The 16,498-nt window shown below is 38.3% G+C and overlaps 1 protein-coding gene across 50 annotated transcripts in view; it reads left to right on the top strand.

Annotated features, from left to right (window-relative positions):
- NUMB (NUMB endocytic adaptor protein) overlaps nt 1–16,498 on the top strand; it is a 193,616-nt gene that overhangs the window by 85,395 nt on the left and 91,723 nt on the right. For 35 of the 50 annotated variants that reach the window (XM_077941386.1, XM_077941369.1, XM_028851654.2 and 32 more), the window contains one exon: nt 13,179–13,263. The exons of the other annotated variants lie outside the window; for them this stretch is intronic. The gene's annotated coding sequence lies outside the window, so the exon portion shown is untranslated. The remainder of the gene's footprint in view (nt 1–13,178; nt 13,264–16,498) is intronic. 50 annotated transcript variants of the gene reach the window in all.

Here is a 16,498-nt window from a genome sequence, read left to right as displayed (position 1 = left end):
GCCTTCTCTTAACTATTTATTTAGAAGAGCCACCTCCTTTCTACCCTGTTCCCCAGTCCCAACACTTTCTTTTCCCCAGTCCTACTTGATTTTTCTTTATATGTCTCAGCTTGTTATGTATTTGTTTCTTCATTATTTTGATAATCTCTCCAAATAAAATGCAACTACCATGAGGATAGAGGGTTTGTTTCATTCTCTGCTATATCTCTATAGAAGAATACCTGTCTTGTAATTCGTTGTCAATACATAATTTGTTGAATGAATGAACATGTTTTCTGGTTCAAGTAAGAATTTTTTTTTTACGAAGTTCATTAAAAATCATTTTAAAACTAAATTAAAAAGCAACACTTAGATGCGTTCCTGTGATGAAGGAGGAGGAAATACTAGTTTTTTGAGAAATGATTTTTGATAAGATTTTGAATGAGTTGCTTGATAGTTCAGGTAGTTGAGTTAATTGGGTAAAATGCCATATATAAAGGGCAAATGTATATGGTTCCATTGCTTCTTGATCGTGGAGAGGTCTTTTTAGCCGCCTCTTTGAATCTGGTGGCAATTTTTAAGAAAATAGACTTTATTTATTTATTTATTTATTTATTTATTTATTGAGACGGAGTCTCGCTCTGTCACCCAGGCTGGAGTGCGGTGGCCGGATCTCAGCTCACTGCAAGCTCCGCCTCCCGGGTTCACGCCATTCTCCTGCCTCAGCCTTCCGAGTAGCTGGGACTATAGGCGCCCACCACCTCGCCCGGCTAGTTTTTTGTATTTTTTGTATAGTTTTTTGTATTTTTTAGTAGAGACGGGGTTTCACCGTGTTAGCCAGGATGGTCTCGATCTCCTGACCTTGTGATCCGCCCGTCTCGGCCTCCCAAAGTGCTGGGATTACAGGCGTGAGCCACCGCGCCCGGCCTAGACTTTATTTTTAAGAGGAGTTTTAGGTTAACAGAAAAATTGAGCATAAAGTACCGAGAGTTCCCATATTTCTTCTGCCCCAACCTCCCCACTATCAACTTCTGTCACACATCTTTATTACCCAAAGTCCGTAGTTTACTTTCGGGATAACTCTTGGTGGTGTACATTCTCTGGATTTGGACAAATGTATAATGACATGGTCTGCCATTATAGTATAGTACAGAATAATTTCACTACCCTAAAAATCTGTGCTCTGCCTGTTTATCTTTCCCACATCCCTTACACCTGGCAATTACAGGCCCTTTTACTGTCTCCATAGTGTTGCATTTTCCAAAATGTCATGTAATTGGGGTCATACAGTATGTAGCCTTTTCAGATTGGCTTTTTTCACTTAGTAATACGCATTTAAGGTTCCTCCATGTCTTTTCATGGCTTGAAGCCTTATTTGGTTTTTAGCACTGAATATTCCATTTTCTGAATGTATCACAGTTTATTTATTCACCTACTGAAGGACATCTTGGTTGCTTCTAAGTTTTGGCAATTATGAATAAAGCTGTTGTAAATAACTGTGTGCAGGCTTTTGTGTGGACATAAGTTTTCCACTTATTTGGATAAATACCAAGTATCATAATTGCTGGATTGTATGTGAAGAGTATGTGTAGTTTTGTAAGCAACTGCCAAACTGTTTTGTAAAGTTGGCTGTACCATTTTGCATTCCCATCAACAATGAATGAGGGGTTCCTGTTGCTGGAACTGCTTCTCAGAATTTGGTGTTGTCAGTGTTTTGGATTTTGACCATTCTATTGGGTGTGTAATGGTATCTGATTGTTTTAATTTGCAGTTCCCTCATGACATATGATAATTTATTTTCATATGCTTATTTACCATCTGTATTTCTTTAGTGAAATATGTTCAAGTCTTTGCCGATTTTTAAATCAGGTTGTTAGTTTTCTTACTGTTAAGTTTTAAGAATTTTTTGGTGTGTGTGTGTGTGTATATATATATATGCGTATGTATGTGTATATATATCTGTCTCCAGGCTGGTGGAAGTGGCACAATCTCAGCTCACTGCAACCTCTGCCTCCTGAGTTCAAGCAAATCTCCTGCCACAGCTTCCCAAGTAGCTGGGATTATAGGTACCCGCCAACACACCTGGCTAATTTTTGTATTTTTAGTAGAGACGGGATTTCGCCATGTGGGCTAGGCTGGTCTCGAACTCCTGACCTCAGGTGATCTGCCCGCCTTGACCTCCCAAAGTGCTGGGATTACAGGCGTGAGCCACCATGCCCAGCCCTATATTTTGGATAATAGTTTTTTTTGTTGTTTGTTTTTTTGAGACCGAGTCTCGCTCTGTCACCCCGGCTGGAGTGCAGTGGCATGATCTCGGCTCACTGCAACCTCCACCTCCAGGCTTCAAGTGATTCTTCTGCCTCAGTCTCCCAAGTAGTTGGAATTACAAGCATGCACTACCATGCCTGGTTAATTTTTGTATTTTTAGTAGAGATGGGGTTTCATCATGTTGGCCAGGCTGGTCTTGAACTCCTGACCTCAAGTGATCTGCCCGCCCTCCTTGGCCTCCAAAAGTGCTGGATTACAGGCATGAACTATACCTGGCCTGGATAATAGTTGTTTATCAGACATGTTTTCTGCAAATACTTTCTCCCAGTCTGTTGCCTATCTTCCCGTTCTCTTCACAGTGTCTTTAGTAGAGAAGAAATTTTTAATTTTAATGAAGTCCAGCTTATTAATTATTTCTTTAATGGGTTGTGCGTTTGGTGTGTATTTTGTTTTTTTTTTTTCTTTTTTTTTTTTTGAGACAGAGTCTCGCTGTGTCTCCCAGGCTGGAGTGCAGTGGCGCCATCTCGGCTCACTGCAAGCTCCGCCTCCCGGGTTCACGCCATTCTCCCGCCTCAGCCTCCCAAGTAGCTGGGACTACAGGCGCCCGCCACCAGGCCCAGCTAGTTTTTTTTTTGTATTTTTAGTAGAGACGGGGTTTCACCATGTTAGCCAGGATAGTCTCGATCTCCTGACCTCGTGATCCACCCGCCTCGGCCTCGCAAAGTGCTGGGATTACAGGCTTGAGCCACCGTGCCCGGCCTGGTGTGTATTTTAAAAGTCATTGCTTTACCCAAAGTCATCTAGATGTTCTCCTATGTTATCTTCCAGGAGCTTTATAGTTTTACATTTTACATTTAGGCCTGTGATCCATTTTGAGTTAATTTTAGTGAAGGATGTAAGGTCTACATCTAAATTCTTTTTCTTATCCTTTCTTTTTTCTTTTTCATTTGGGTGTCCAGTTACTGCAGCACCATTTGTTGAAAAAGACTATCTTTTCACCATTGTATTGGCTTTGCTCTTTTGTCAAAGATCAGTTGAAAATAACTAACTAAATACTTTTATTTATAGAGATGGAAGTCTCACCATGTTGCCCAGGCTGGAGTGCTATGGATTCACAGGCACAGTTATAGCACACTGTAACCTCAAACTCCTGGACTCAAGCAGTCCTCTCACTTCAGCCTCCTGAGTATCTGGCATTCCAGGCACACTCACCATACCCAACTCCAGTTGACTGTGTTTATGTGGGCCTATTTCTGAGTTCCATTGATCTATTTGTCTGTATTTTTGAAATACCATACTGTCTTGATTACTGTGGCTTTATAGTAAGTCAGTCTTGAAATTGAGTAGCATGTTCAGTTGGCTATTCTGGGTCTTTTGCCTCTCTTTATAAACTTTATTTTTATTTTTATTTGTTTTTGTTCCATACAAACTTTAGAATGAGTTTGTTAGTATCCATAGAATGACTTGTTGGGATTTTGATCAAGTTGGGAAGAACTGACATTTTGACAGTATTGAGTCTGCCTATTCATGAACATGGAATGTCTCTCCATTTATGTAGTTTGATTTCTTTAATCAGTTTTTTCATTTTTCTTGTGTAGATTTTGAACATATATGATTAGACTTATACCTAAATATTTCATTTTTGGAGGGTGCTAATGAAAATGGTATTATGTTTTTATTTCAAATTCAGATTATTTGTTACTGGTATATAAGAAAGTGATTGACTTTTATATATTAACCTTGTGTCCTGTAACCTTGCTATAATTGGTTATTAATTCTGGAAGTTTTTTCATTGATTCTTTCAGGTTTTCTACATGGGAAGTCTTGTCATTTGTGAACAAAAACAGTTTTCTTTCTAACTTTCCAATCTGTGTTAAGTTTTATTTCCTTTTTTTTTTTTTTTTGTCATATTGCATTAGGACTTGTAGTATGATGTTGAAAAGGAATGGTAGGAGGAGACATCCTTTTCTCGTTCTTGATCTTAATGGGAAGGCTTCTAGTTTCTCACCATTAAGTATGATGTTAGCTGTAGGGTTTTAAAAATGGATGTGCTTTGTCTTGTTGAGGAAGAACCTTTATGTTCCTAGTTTGTTGAAAATTTTTATCATGAATGGATGCTGGATTTTGTTAAATGCTTTTTCTGCATTTATGGAGATGATCATGTGATTTTTCTTTTTTAGCCTGTTAATATGATGGATTATATTAATTGACTTGCACATGTGAAACCAGCCTTGCATACCTGAGATAAACTGGACTTGGTCGTGGTGTATAATTCTTTTTATATGTTGCTGTTTTCAATTTGCTAATATTTCTGGTCACATTTTTTATTAACAGCTTGGTTGCATCCCTTCATGGCATGCTGATCAAATACTCAGTTACAACTTTGAAAAATGGCATATATGTTGTATGATAGAATTGAAGTCCGATTTTTATTTCTACAAGCTGGATTGGCCAAATCTAATAATATGGAATTTAATATGCATTATAAAAGATTTTTTGAGAATCAGTTTAATATGCATAGTTAATGACACACATTACCTGGGATTTTGATTCCAGCTCTGCTACTTAGAAGCTATGTTACCTTGAATAAGATTTTTTTTTTTTTTTGAGGCGGAGTCTCGCTCTGTCGCCCAGGCTGGAGTGCAGTGACGCAATCTCGGCTCACTGCAAGCTCCGCCTCCTGGGTTCACGCCATTCTCCTGCCTCAGCCTCTTGAGTAGCTGGGACTACAGGCGCCCGCCACCGCGCCTGGCTAATTTTTTGTATTTTTTTTTCAGTAGAGACAAGGTTTCACCGTGGTCTCGATCTCCTGACCTTGTGATCCACCCGCCTCGGCTTCCCAATTGAATAAGTTATTTAATCTCTTTATGTCTCAGTTTCTTCATCCATAAAACGGGGATTGTTGTAAAATATAAAAGAAGTAATAAACTCTTAAAATAAGAGTAAGTAATAATAAGGCTCTTAAAATAATAGCTGGCACATAGTAAGGGATGATGAAATGTTATCTGTGATTATTATAAAATTCTGTACGTGGGTGCAAACAAACTCAAATTTTTAAGGCTTGACTGATATGATTTAGGACAACTAAGAAAGACTAGGTATCTTAGTCTTTTGTTGTTTATAACCTCAAGGAAATGATAGATAGTGTGACTTGGATAGGATAAAAGTTAATGTAGGACAGGCTGACAAGTCATTTATAATCTCTTGAAGCCAGAGGCAGCACCTTAGCAAATAACTTAAAGCTTAGAAGAATAAGGTTTCTAGGCCAGGCGCGGTGGCTTATGCACTTTGGGTGTCTGAAGCAGGCGGATCACCTGAGCTCAGGAGTTTGAGACTGGCCTGGCCAACATGGTGAAACCCCGTCTCTACTAAAAATACAAAAAGTAGTTGGGCGTGGTGGTGGGTGCCTGTAATCCCTGCTATTCAGGAGGCTGAGGCAGGAGAATCACTTGAATCTGGGAGGTGGAGGTTGCAGTGAGCTGAGATCATGCCATTGAACTGCAGCCTGGGTGACAAGAGCAAGACTCTGTCTCAAAAAAGAAAAAAAAAAGTTAATGTAACTTAAAGGGCTAAAAAGTTTCCTAAAAAAGTGTTTGGTTAACAGTTCTGATGTTGCCTATGCCAATCTCCCACTGTAATAATTAGAAGGAAAATAAACATTTAATATTTCTGAAATTGAGATGGATGGAAAACCCTTTGCCAGAATCTAGGAGAAATATTCAATTACTTATGAAATAGAAGGATCTGGAGAGAAAGACCCACCATTCCCAGATTTTGGCATAAGGTTCTCTGAAAGAAGGAAGGAAAACATTTTATGTCTTTCTTTCCTGTCGGCTATCCTTGGACCTGTAGACACAGGGTTGGCACCAACTGGAAAACTGGGCAGCTATTCTTCTTTCCCAGTGACTTTCAAGCCTAAATAAAATATACAAAAGGAAGCTTTTGGCCAGGTGCAGTAGCTCACACCTGTAATCCCAGTGCTTTAAAAAGGCCAAAGTGGGAGGATTGCTTGAGGCCAGGAGTTTGAGACCAACCTGGACAACATTGTAGAGAAAATATTGTCTATGAACATTTTTTTAAAAAATTAGCTGAACGGCTGGGCATGGTGGCTCATGTCTGTAATCCCAGCACTTTGGGAAGCCAAGGTGGGTGGATCACCTGAGATCAGGAGTTCGAGACCAGCCTGACCAACAATGGTGAAACCCCATCTCTACTAAAAATACAAAAATTAGCCGGGTGTGGTGGCACATGCCTGTAATCCCAGCTACTAGGGAACCTGAGGCTAGAGAATCGCTTGAACCCGGGAGGTGGAGGTTGCAGTGAGCTGAGATCACACCATTGCACTCCAGCCTGGACAACAAGAGCAAAATTCCATCTCCAAAAAAAAAAAAAAAAGAAAAATTAGCTAAACATGGTGGTGTGCACCTGTATTTCTAGCTACTTGGGAGGCTGAGGTGGGAAGATCTATTGAGCCCAAGGAGTTCAGGGTTACAGTGAGCTATGATCCTGCCACTGCACTGCAGCCTAGGTGACAGAGTAAGACCCTGTCTTTAAAAGAAAAAAAAAAAAGGAAGCTTTTCTTTCTCAGTGAGACTTAAACAAACATTCTGATACTGCAAATTATGTTTCTTGTCCCTGACCCTGATATTTCTAAACTCCTTTACCTTGTTCAAAATTGTTCTACAGCTTTTAGCTTTTAACTAGCTATATAATTTATTTATATTTATTGTTTATCTCCCACACAACTAGAATGTGAGTCCCGTGACGGATTTGTTCACTGAAGTATCCTAAGCACCAAGAACAGTGCCTGGCAAGCACAGACACTCAAAAAATATTTGTGAGTTGAATGAACAAAATCTGAGGCTAAAGCCTCATATATTATACTAGTAAAAGCATAGCAGCTTTAACTGAAGACAAGGCAGGGACTTACAGTTCTACCTACTGGGTCCTGCCGTTGCACCTTGTGGCATCACTACAAGGAGCACAGTTTGAAGCTACCTTACAAGTAATGATCTATGAGGTTGCTGGAATATGGTTCACCCATTTCATTTTATCCCTTCTTTCTGTATTACCCAAGGACAGTAATTCCCAGGAAACATCTGGGCCTGGGTGGGGTGGTGGTAGATGCTTGCAGTGGCTATGGAAAGGTTCATTTTTTATGGGAAATATACTTCCTAAATTGTAAAGCTCTATTCCAACGTCAGTGAGAGAGAGAATCCTGGTTACAATTTTTATGATGTCAGTTGAGAATGTCATGCTAATGTTTTATAAACAACAAAATAAGAAAAAAATCAATAAAGATAGGGATAAAACCCTAAAAGTATAAACAGAATCAGATGAACCTAACTGTATTTCGGCTCCACTTAAAGTAAGTAAAATGGTATACTCTTAAGATGAGCAGAAATATAAACAATAATGAATATATAAACTGATGAATAATGAAATATAATGAAATGAATATAACATATATTGAAGATATATAATACAATGAATATAATGAAATGAATATTGAAATATAAATATAAATAATAGTGAGTCCTAGTTTCTAGGCTTTTCTTTTGTAGTGGTATGAATTAGCAATTTTGAAAGTGTTTTTTGTTCTAGGACTGAACAAATGAGTAAGTGTATTGAGGATAATGGGAGTCAAGTTTTTTCATTGTTGGAGAAAGGAGTTTTATATATGGAAAAGAGAAAAGGCTAGAATAAACCCTGTGATGTTAGATTTGAATGGGAAGTTATGGTTTTTAATATCTATTAATATCTATGTAATGTATTATTAATCTATATTTAAATATTTAATATCTATATAAATACAGATTAATACACATATGTATATTTTCATATAGATATACATATATAGGCACATACATGTGTGCATGCATATACACAGACATATACATTTTTATATATTTATATATATATGTATTTCAGCTTTGTTTGCTAAGAGGGCCTAGAAACAATTCCTTTGCCTCTCTTTTTTTTTTTTTTTTTTTTTTTTGAGATGGAGTATTGCTCTGTCGCCCAGGCTGGAGTGCAGTGGCATGATCTTGGCTCACTGCACTGTCCACCTCCCAGGTTCAAGTGATTCTCCTGCCTCAGCTTCCCAAGTAGTTGAGATTACAGGCTCCTGCCACCACGCTTGGCTAAATTTTGTATTTTTAGTGGAAACATGGTTTTCACCATGTTGGCCAGGCTGGTCTTGAACTCCTGACCTCAAGTGATCCTCCCACCCCTGCCTCCAAAAGTACTGGGATTACAGTCGTGAGCCACTGAGCCCAGCCACTTCTCTTTCTTAACCCATTTATACTGCTGTAACAGAATACCTGAGACTGGGTAATTTATAAAAAACAGAATTTTATTTTCTCACAGTTCTGGTGGCTGGAAAGTCCAAGATCAAGGTACTGGCAGGTCCAATTGTCTGTTCTGGAGACGAGGAACACAGTGTCTTCACATGGCCAAAAAGTGGAAAAACAAGCTAGCTGAAGCTGCACGGAGCCTTAAATCCCATTTAGGAGGGAGTAGCCCTCCTGGCCTAATCACTCCTTAAGGGCTCCACCTCTTATTACTGTCACATTGGTAACACCTGAATTTTGGGGGGGACCTATTCAAGTCATAAAACCCTGTAACAATGAACACACATAACTGAGTCCTATATATTTCAATATGGACTGTAGACATATAGTAAGTTTTTTTTTTTTGAGATGGAGTCTCGCTCTTTCTCCAGGCTGGAGTGAAGTGGCGCAGTCTCGGCTCACTGCAAGCTTCACTTCCTGGGTTTAAGCGATTCCTCTGCCTCAGCCTCCTGAGTAGCTGGGATTGCAGGCACACACCACCACGCCTGGCTAATTTTTTAAAATTTTAGTAGAGACGAGTTTCACCGTGTTGGCCAGGATAATCTCAATCTCCTGACCTCGTGATCCGTTCACTTTGGTCTCCCAAAGTGCGGAGATTACAGGCGTGAGCCACCGAGCCTGGCTGTTATATAGTAACTTTAACATTGGTACTGATTTGCTTAACTATACTGTGGTTATCTAAACAAGCATTCTTGTTCCTAGCAGAACATACAGAAATATTTAGGACTAAAATGGTATATAGTGTTTACAGCTTACTCTCATATGGTTCAGAAAAAAATGTATGAGATGGACCTGGTGTGGGCTCACTCCTGTAATCCCAGCACTTTGGGAGGCTGAGATGGGAGTCCAAGAGTTCAAGACCAGCCTGGGCAACATGGTGAGACCCCATCTCAAGGAAAAATCTCAAGGAGAAAGAGAATGATACAGCAAATCAGATGAAATATAAATAATTGATGATCTTTGCAAATGTCTTTAAAATGGAAATTACATAAAGTTAAAAATTTACCTAAAATCTTTTCATATATCTTAGTTGTAATCCAACTTGACTTCATTTATAGAACTCACAGAAATGACAAAAAATTATTTAAAGAAAGTAAAGTAGCAAAGGAAATGCTGATCATGCAGAAAAATTTCAAATTGTTGGCATACAGAGAAGAACCTGATTTTTTTATTTGTTGTTCTGTCATTGCATAGTAACCTCGAACACCTCATGTTCTATATTTATTTGCTTTAAATATTTTTAAAATAGGTAGTTCAAGGATTTCCTAAGCATTTCTTATTTAATAAGTTTTCTTAGGAAGGGGCATTTTGTAAAAATTAGATGGCCTTTGTTCTAGACAGTTGTACCCTTTTGTATTGGTGTTAATCCATTAATCTTACTCATGTGGGCAGAGCCCTCGTGGTCTAATTATCTCTTAATGGTCCCACCCCCCCCACTACCATTAGATTTCAACATGAGTTTTTGGAAGAGACAAACATTCAAATCATAGCAAACTGGAAGCACAAGAGTATGGATAAATTTCCTAGACATAATATTGAGTGAAAGAAACAACAACAAAAGGGTAATATTGTATGATTTCTTTTTAGTAAAATTCAGTATAGGCAAAACACATCTATGATGTTAGTTTAGTTAATTAAGATAGTGGTATCTTTGGTAGGGGAACGGGAAGTGGCTGGAAACAGGAACATAGAGGAGCTTCTAGGGTGCTACTAACGTTCTGTTTTTGATCTGGATTCTAATTATGTGTGTATCTTTGTGAAAAGTAATTGAGCGCTATACTTTGTATGCTTCTTTCTACCTATGTTATACCTTAATAAACTATTTTTAAAAGGATTTTTGTATCATATGTAAATCTGTTACTAAGGACACTTTTTAAGTGTATTTTTCATAAAATGCCTTTGTTAAGTTCTTCTTCTGGACGTGGGAAGAGATGTGGACAAAAAATTAGGCTCCCTTTTATTAATCAGCTCTGTGTAACTCATTTCACATCCCTTTGTGTCTTACTGCCTTAATTCTTAGAGTTAATTTTTGTGTCCAGTTATAGTTTTTCACTTTATAAAGTATTAATAAGTGAATGAGTGAACAGTCTTATTTTAAGTCTGTTCTTTTTTTAAATTTTTCAAATTTCTTAATGTAAAATTCTAAGTACAGTATTTGAAGGTAAATGGCAATTGAAGATATGGCTATTATTGTCAAATTCCTTTTTGAAAATGTTCTAGGGCCAGGCGTGGTGGCTCACACCTGTAATCCCAATACTTCGGGAGGCTGAGGTGGGTGAATGACAAGGTCAGGAGTTCGAGACCAGCCTGGCCAACATGGTGAAACCCTGTGTCTACTAAAAATACAAAAAATTAGCTGGGCGTGGTGGCGAGCATCTGTAATCCCAGCTACTCAGGAGGCTGAGGCAGGAGAATCGCTTGAACCCAGGAGGCGAAGGTTGCAGTGAGCTGAGATGGTGCCACTACACTCCAGCTCGGGTGACAGTGTGAGACACCATCTCAAAAAAAAAGAAAAAAGAAAAGAAAATGTTCTATTAGATTTATTTAGTACATTTTTATTACCCACTTTCCATTTTAGTGACACCTGAGAGACAATATACACCTCCATACTAACAGAAGGAAAACTTTTTAGTTTAAGTTGTTTTTATATTCAGAAGTTAGGGTTGTTGGAATTCCACTTTTCAAATGCTGCAATTTCCATGAAGTCTTTTCTTGTTTCTTCTCTCCAAGTCAGTGATCTCATCCCCCTCTTAAGGCATGTTGCAATTTGTGCCTCTCTTAAAGCATTTGCAGTATTTTGTCAAACAGGCTTTTAATATTCCTTTTCTTGATTATGAGAATCAAGAGCTTAGAAATTACGTCAGTAGTTTTCTGTACTCCTCTTAATACTGAATATTGTGACTGTATTAACACACAGTAGGTTCTCCATCAATAGTTTATCCCAATTGCTGTGTTACTTTTCAATTTTTTTTTTTTTTTTTTTTTTGGAGACAGAGTTTTGCTCTTGTTGCCTATGCTGGAGTGCAATGGCGCGATCTCGGCTCACTGCAACCTCCGCCTCCTGGGTTTAAGTGATTCTCCTGCCTCAGCCTCCCAAGCAGCTGGAATTGATTACAGTCACCCGTCACCACACCCGGCTAATTTTTTGTATTTTTAGTAGACACAAGGTTTCGCTATGTTGGCCAGGGTGGTCTTGAACTCCTGACCTCAGGCGATCCACCTGCCTCGGCCTCCCAAAGTGCTGGCATTAACAGGCGTGAGCCACTGTGCTGGCCCAAATTGCCATGTTTCTAACCTTGAATACCATTTCATAGTTTAATTTTGCTTGTGTAATTTTCTTTGTAAATCAAATATTTAATATATAACTGAATACATACTCTGTGACCACTTTCCACTTTTGAAAGCCAAATCCCAGTTCTATAACTGTCATTCTAAAATATTTACCCTCTCGCCAAACACATATTTTCTTTGGGGACAGAAATAAATATGCAAAACAAATTCCAAGCCAAGTTTTGTTTTGTTTGTTTTGTTTTTAAACACTTTGCAGAAACTGCTGTTTGCTACAAGAGAATGAATGGAATTTTTCGTTTAAGTTTACGTGAAAATGGAAATAAATATAGGACTGTGGGATTAAACATGGAGATTCTCTAGAGTGTTTTGAAGAAGTTTCCCTTATATTCCATTGATCTTGGTGTTCATTTTCCCTATGACTTTGCCAATATGTCTCTCTCTTTCTGTTTATTTCTTGTAAATATTCCTTCCTATAAGTGCCATATGAGTCCATTCTTTTTTTTTTTTTTTTTTTTTAAACTGGGTCTCACTCTGTTGTCCAAGCTGGAGTGCAGTGGCGTGATCACAGCTTGCTGCAGCCTTGACCTCCCAGGCTCAAGCTATTCTTCTGTCTCAGCCTCCGGAGTAACTGGGACCACAGGTGCATGTCACCATACCTGGCGGATTTTTAAAGTTTTTTGTAGAGGCGAGTTTTCCCTATGTTGCTCAGCTTGGTCTTGAACTCCTGGGCTCAAGTGATTCTCCTGCCGAGGCCTCCTGAAGTGCTGGGATTACAGGCATCAGCCACTGTGCCTGGCCCAAACTGATCCTTCTTGACACAGCTCTTCCTGTTTTGGGCCCCTTGAATACTAATTACTGGTCTTACTAGGAATATGTGCAGAATGGGATTTGTGGGAGTTGCTCTCAATAAATAACAATATTGTATTTGTCTCTCTCTCTCTCTCTCTCTATACACACACACACACACACACACACACACAAAATATTTTATTTCAAAGATCGAGTAATTTACCTGTAGATATTTGAGTTTTATATAGGGGAATTATTTATCATGTATTAGAGAAAATTGTGGTTCTACATTAGTGTGTGGATCTTACAGTTGGAGTAACTTGGAGTGATCATCTTCTGTATATCATTATAATAAAGTCTTATTTTATCGGGAAAATGGGACATCCTCTTTATTTTGTGTCTAGGTATTTTGTTTGGAGTTACTATGTCAGTGCAATGCAGCAATAATTATGTTACTAACAACAATTTTGTGAGATGTTTATTATTCTCATTTTACAGATGAGGAAACTGAGGCTTGGTGAAGTTACGAAAGTTGTCCAAAATTACACAACTTGTAAAGGGCACAGCCAACATTCAGAGCCAGGTCTGTCCAACTTCAAAACTCTTAATCATAACCATGAATCTGAAATAGCTGTGAAGTATCAACCTGTGATAAGTTGTGTTAGTATTAATATTGCTTAACTGTTGTTTAACAATTACTGATAATATTTTTAATGCTGAGTGTTTTTGTCCTTTATAATAATTTCACATATCTTTTCAATATTGTGAAAAGCAGTATAAATGGTATTTAAGGGTCTAGTCTCTGGAGACAGACTAATTGGGTATGAATCCTTTAGCCACTTCATTTACTTGTTGTGTGACATTGGAAAAGTTGCTTAACTTTTCCATACTTCAGTTTTCCATCTGTAAAATTGTGATGGTAATATTATCTACCTGATAGGGTTATTGTAAAGATTGAACGATTTAATACATACAAAGCATTTACAACAATGCCTGGCACACAGTAAGCATTCAGTGAATGTCAGTGATTAGTATTATCATCTCCTAGCAACCAGTAAAGAAAATTATCATAATATCTAATTCTGTATTAGGAAATTTGGATAAAGCAATGTTTAGGCAGCAATGTAGGACATGGCAAAACTTACATAAAACAAAATTAAACTCGAATGAGTTAGATCTAAAGAATATTATTCATTTGATCAAATTCAGGTCTATCTGTTATAAAGCAACTTGGGCAACTGCTTATAGATCTCACATGTACAAGAGCCTTACATATATAAGGCCCATACATAAGTCCACTAGAAGTACCCATTGAGCCTAACATGGTCATTGCATTATGAATGTGTTTTGTCTGCCTTCCCCTTCAGAATGCAATTTATATTTAGAATAAATGTCCACATTTTCAGGTAGTTTATGAGGAGATGGTGTTTTGGCAGCCTTGACTGAAAATTACCAAGAACTAAAACCTCATGTATTACGTAAAACGTTGGCAACATTTTATCACTTGCAGGAGTGCTTATTAGAACTTGCACTATGGTGAATGTGCACACTGAATGACTTTGAACCAGTGGGACCACTAGTTCAACTAGAACTCAGCCATGAACTGATTATGTATTCTTTTCTCATACTTGTTTATTCTAGCTGTCAGAATCCTAAAGTGCTGTATTAACTATTACTACAATTTCTTTAAAGTAAGATACCTATGATTATTTACTAATAATAAGTTTATATCTGTTGCATAAACATCCATGAATGGGAGATAATTTGAGCAAAATTATACAAAAATTCAAAAGCTATTTAAAGATTGGGACCTGCCTTGTATGAACTCCAGAGCTCTAGCTTTTTTTTTTTTTTATAATTTTTAATTTTTTTCTTATAGAGACAGAGTCTTGCTATGTTGCCCAGGCTGGTCTGAAACTCTTGGGCTTGAGCAATCCTTCCACCTCAGCCTCCCAAAGTGCTGGTATTACCACCATGCCCAGCCTATAGCTTTTATTCTGCATATACATTTAACTTATTTCCTTCTTTTATGGTATTGAGACTTACTATCCTTGATCATAGAGTATCTTTTTGGTTATTTAGATATTTAAAATATTTTTCAGCAAATTATTTTTCTCTTTTTTCCATAAAGAAAAATAAGATGGCCAGGCACGATGGCTCACACCTGTAAGCCCAGCACTTTGGGAGGCCGAGATGGGCAGATCACTTGAGGCCAGGAGTTCAAGACCAGCCTAGCCACCATGGCAAAACCCCATCTCTACTAAAAAATACAAAAATTAGCCAGGTATAGTAGCACACACCTGTAATCCCAGCTACTTAGCAGGCTGAGGTATGAGAATTGCTTGAACCTGGGAGGTGGAGGTTGCAGTGAACCGAGATCACACCACTGCACTCCAGCCTGGGTGACACAGCGAGACTGTCTTAAAGAAAAAAAAAGAGACCTTATTTCTTGTTACTATTGTAAATGGTATATTTTTCCTCTTTGTTTTCTTTGCATTTTCTGTTTTGTTTCTTTCCCGTGCTTTATTTTTTTCTCTTGCCTTAACTATGCTATTTAGGACTTTCAGTACAGTATTCAATGCAAGTGTTAGTAGTAGGCATTCCTTCATTTGAGCCCAGGAGTTTGAGATCAGCCTGGGCAACATAGCAAGACCCCATCTCTAAAATAAATAAATAAAAACTAGGCAGGTGTGGAGGTACAGCATACCTGTAGTCCCAGCTACTCAGGTGGCTGAAGTGGAAGGATTGCTTAAGCCCAGGAGGTTGAGACTGCAGTAAGCCATGATCGTGCCACTGCACTGTAGCCTGGACAACAGAGCAAGACCCTGTCTTAAAAAAAAAAAGGGCATTCTTATGTTGCACTTAATTATTTAAAGGAAGTACTTATTTTGTTTCACTATTATGGCTAAGGTTTGCTGTATATATGTATGTGTATTTATTTATTTTTATTTTTAATTTTTATTTATTTAAGACAGGGTCTCACTCTGTCACCCAGGCTGGAGTACAGTGGTACATTCTCAGCTCACTACAACCTCAGCTTCCCAGGCTCAAGTGATCTTCCCACCTCAACCTCCTGAGTAGCTGGGACTACAGGCGGGCATCACCATGCCTAGCTAATTTTTGTACTTTTAATAGAGATGGGGTTTCACCATGTTGGCCAAGCTAGTCTCGAACTCCTGACCTCAGGTTATCTGCCTTAGGTTATCCGCCCACCTTAGCACGGTGGCACAGGCTTGAGCCACCATGCCCGGCCTGCTATATATTTTTGGTAGAAACTTCTTCTAGGTTAAAGGCATTTCTCTTCCTAGTAGCCCAAGATATTTTTTATGTGAAGAATGAGTATTGAATTTTATCAAATATGTTTTCTGCATTTACAAGATGATCACATAATTTTCCTCCTTTATTCTGTTAATGTGGTGAATGACATTTATAATGTTGAATTGCTGAAATAAACCAAACGCTGTCATGATGAACTTTTTAGAAAAAAATATACAGTTGGATTTAGTTTATTAATTTGTTTTGTTTTTAAAAGATGGGATCTTGTTCTGTCACCCAGTCTGGTGCAGTGGTATGATCATAGCTCACTGTAGCCTTGAACTCCTGGACTCAAGTGTTCATTGCACGTCAGCCTTCTGAGTAGCTGGTACTACAGGGGTGCACCATCATGGCTGGCTACTTTTAAAATTTTTTGTAGAGATGAGGCCTTGCTATGTTGCCCAGGCTGGACTTGAACTCCTGGGCTTAAGCAGTCCTCCCACCTCGGCCTCCCAAAGTGTTGGGATTACAAGCATGAACCACTGCACCTGGGCTGTTTGAGA

Source organism: Macaca mulatta, chromosome 7 (assembly GCF_049350105.2).
Source record: "Macaca mulatta isolate MMU2019108-1 chromosome 7, T2T-MMU8v2.0, whole genome shotgun sequence".
NCBI classification, from domain to species: domain Eukaryota; kingdom Metazoa; phylum Chordata; class Mammalia; order Primates; family Cercopithecidae; genus Macaca; species Macaca mulatta.
The sequence above is the reverse complement of the archived record's forward strand: the minus strand, read 5'-3'. Positions and strand labels throughout refer to the sequence as shown.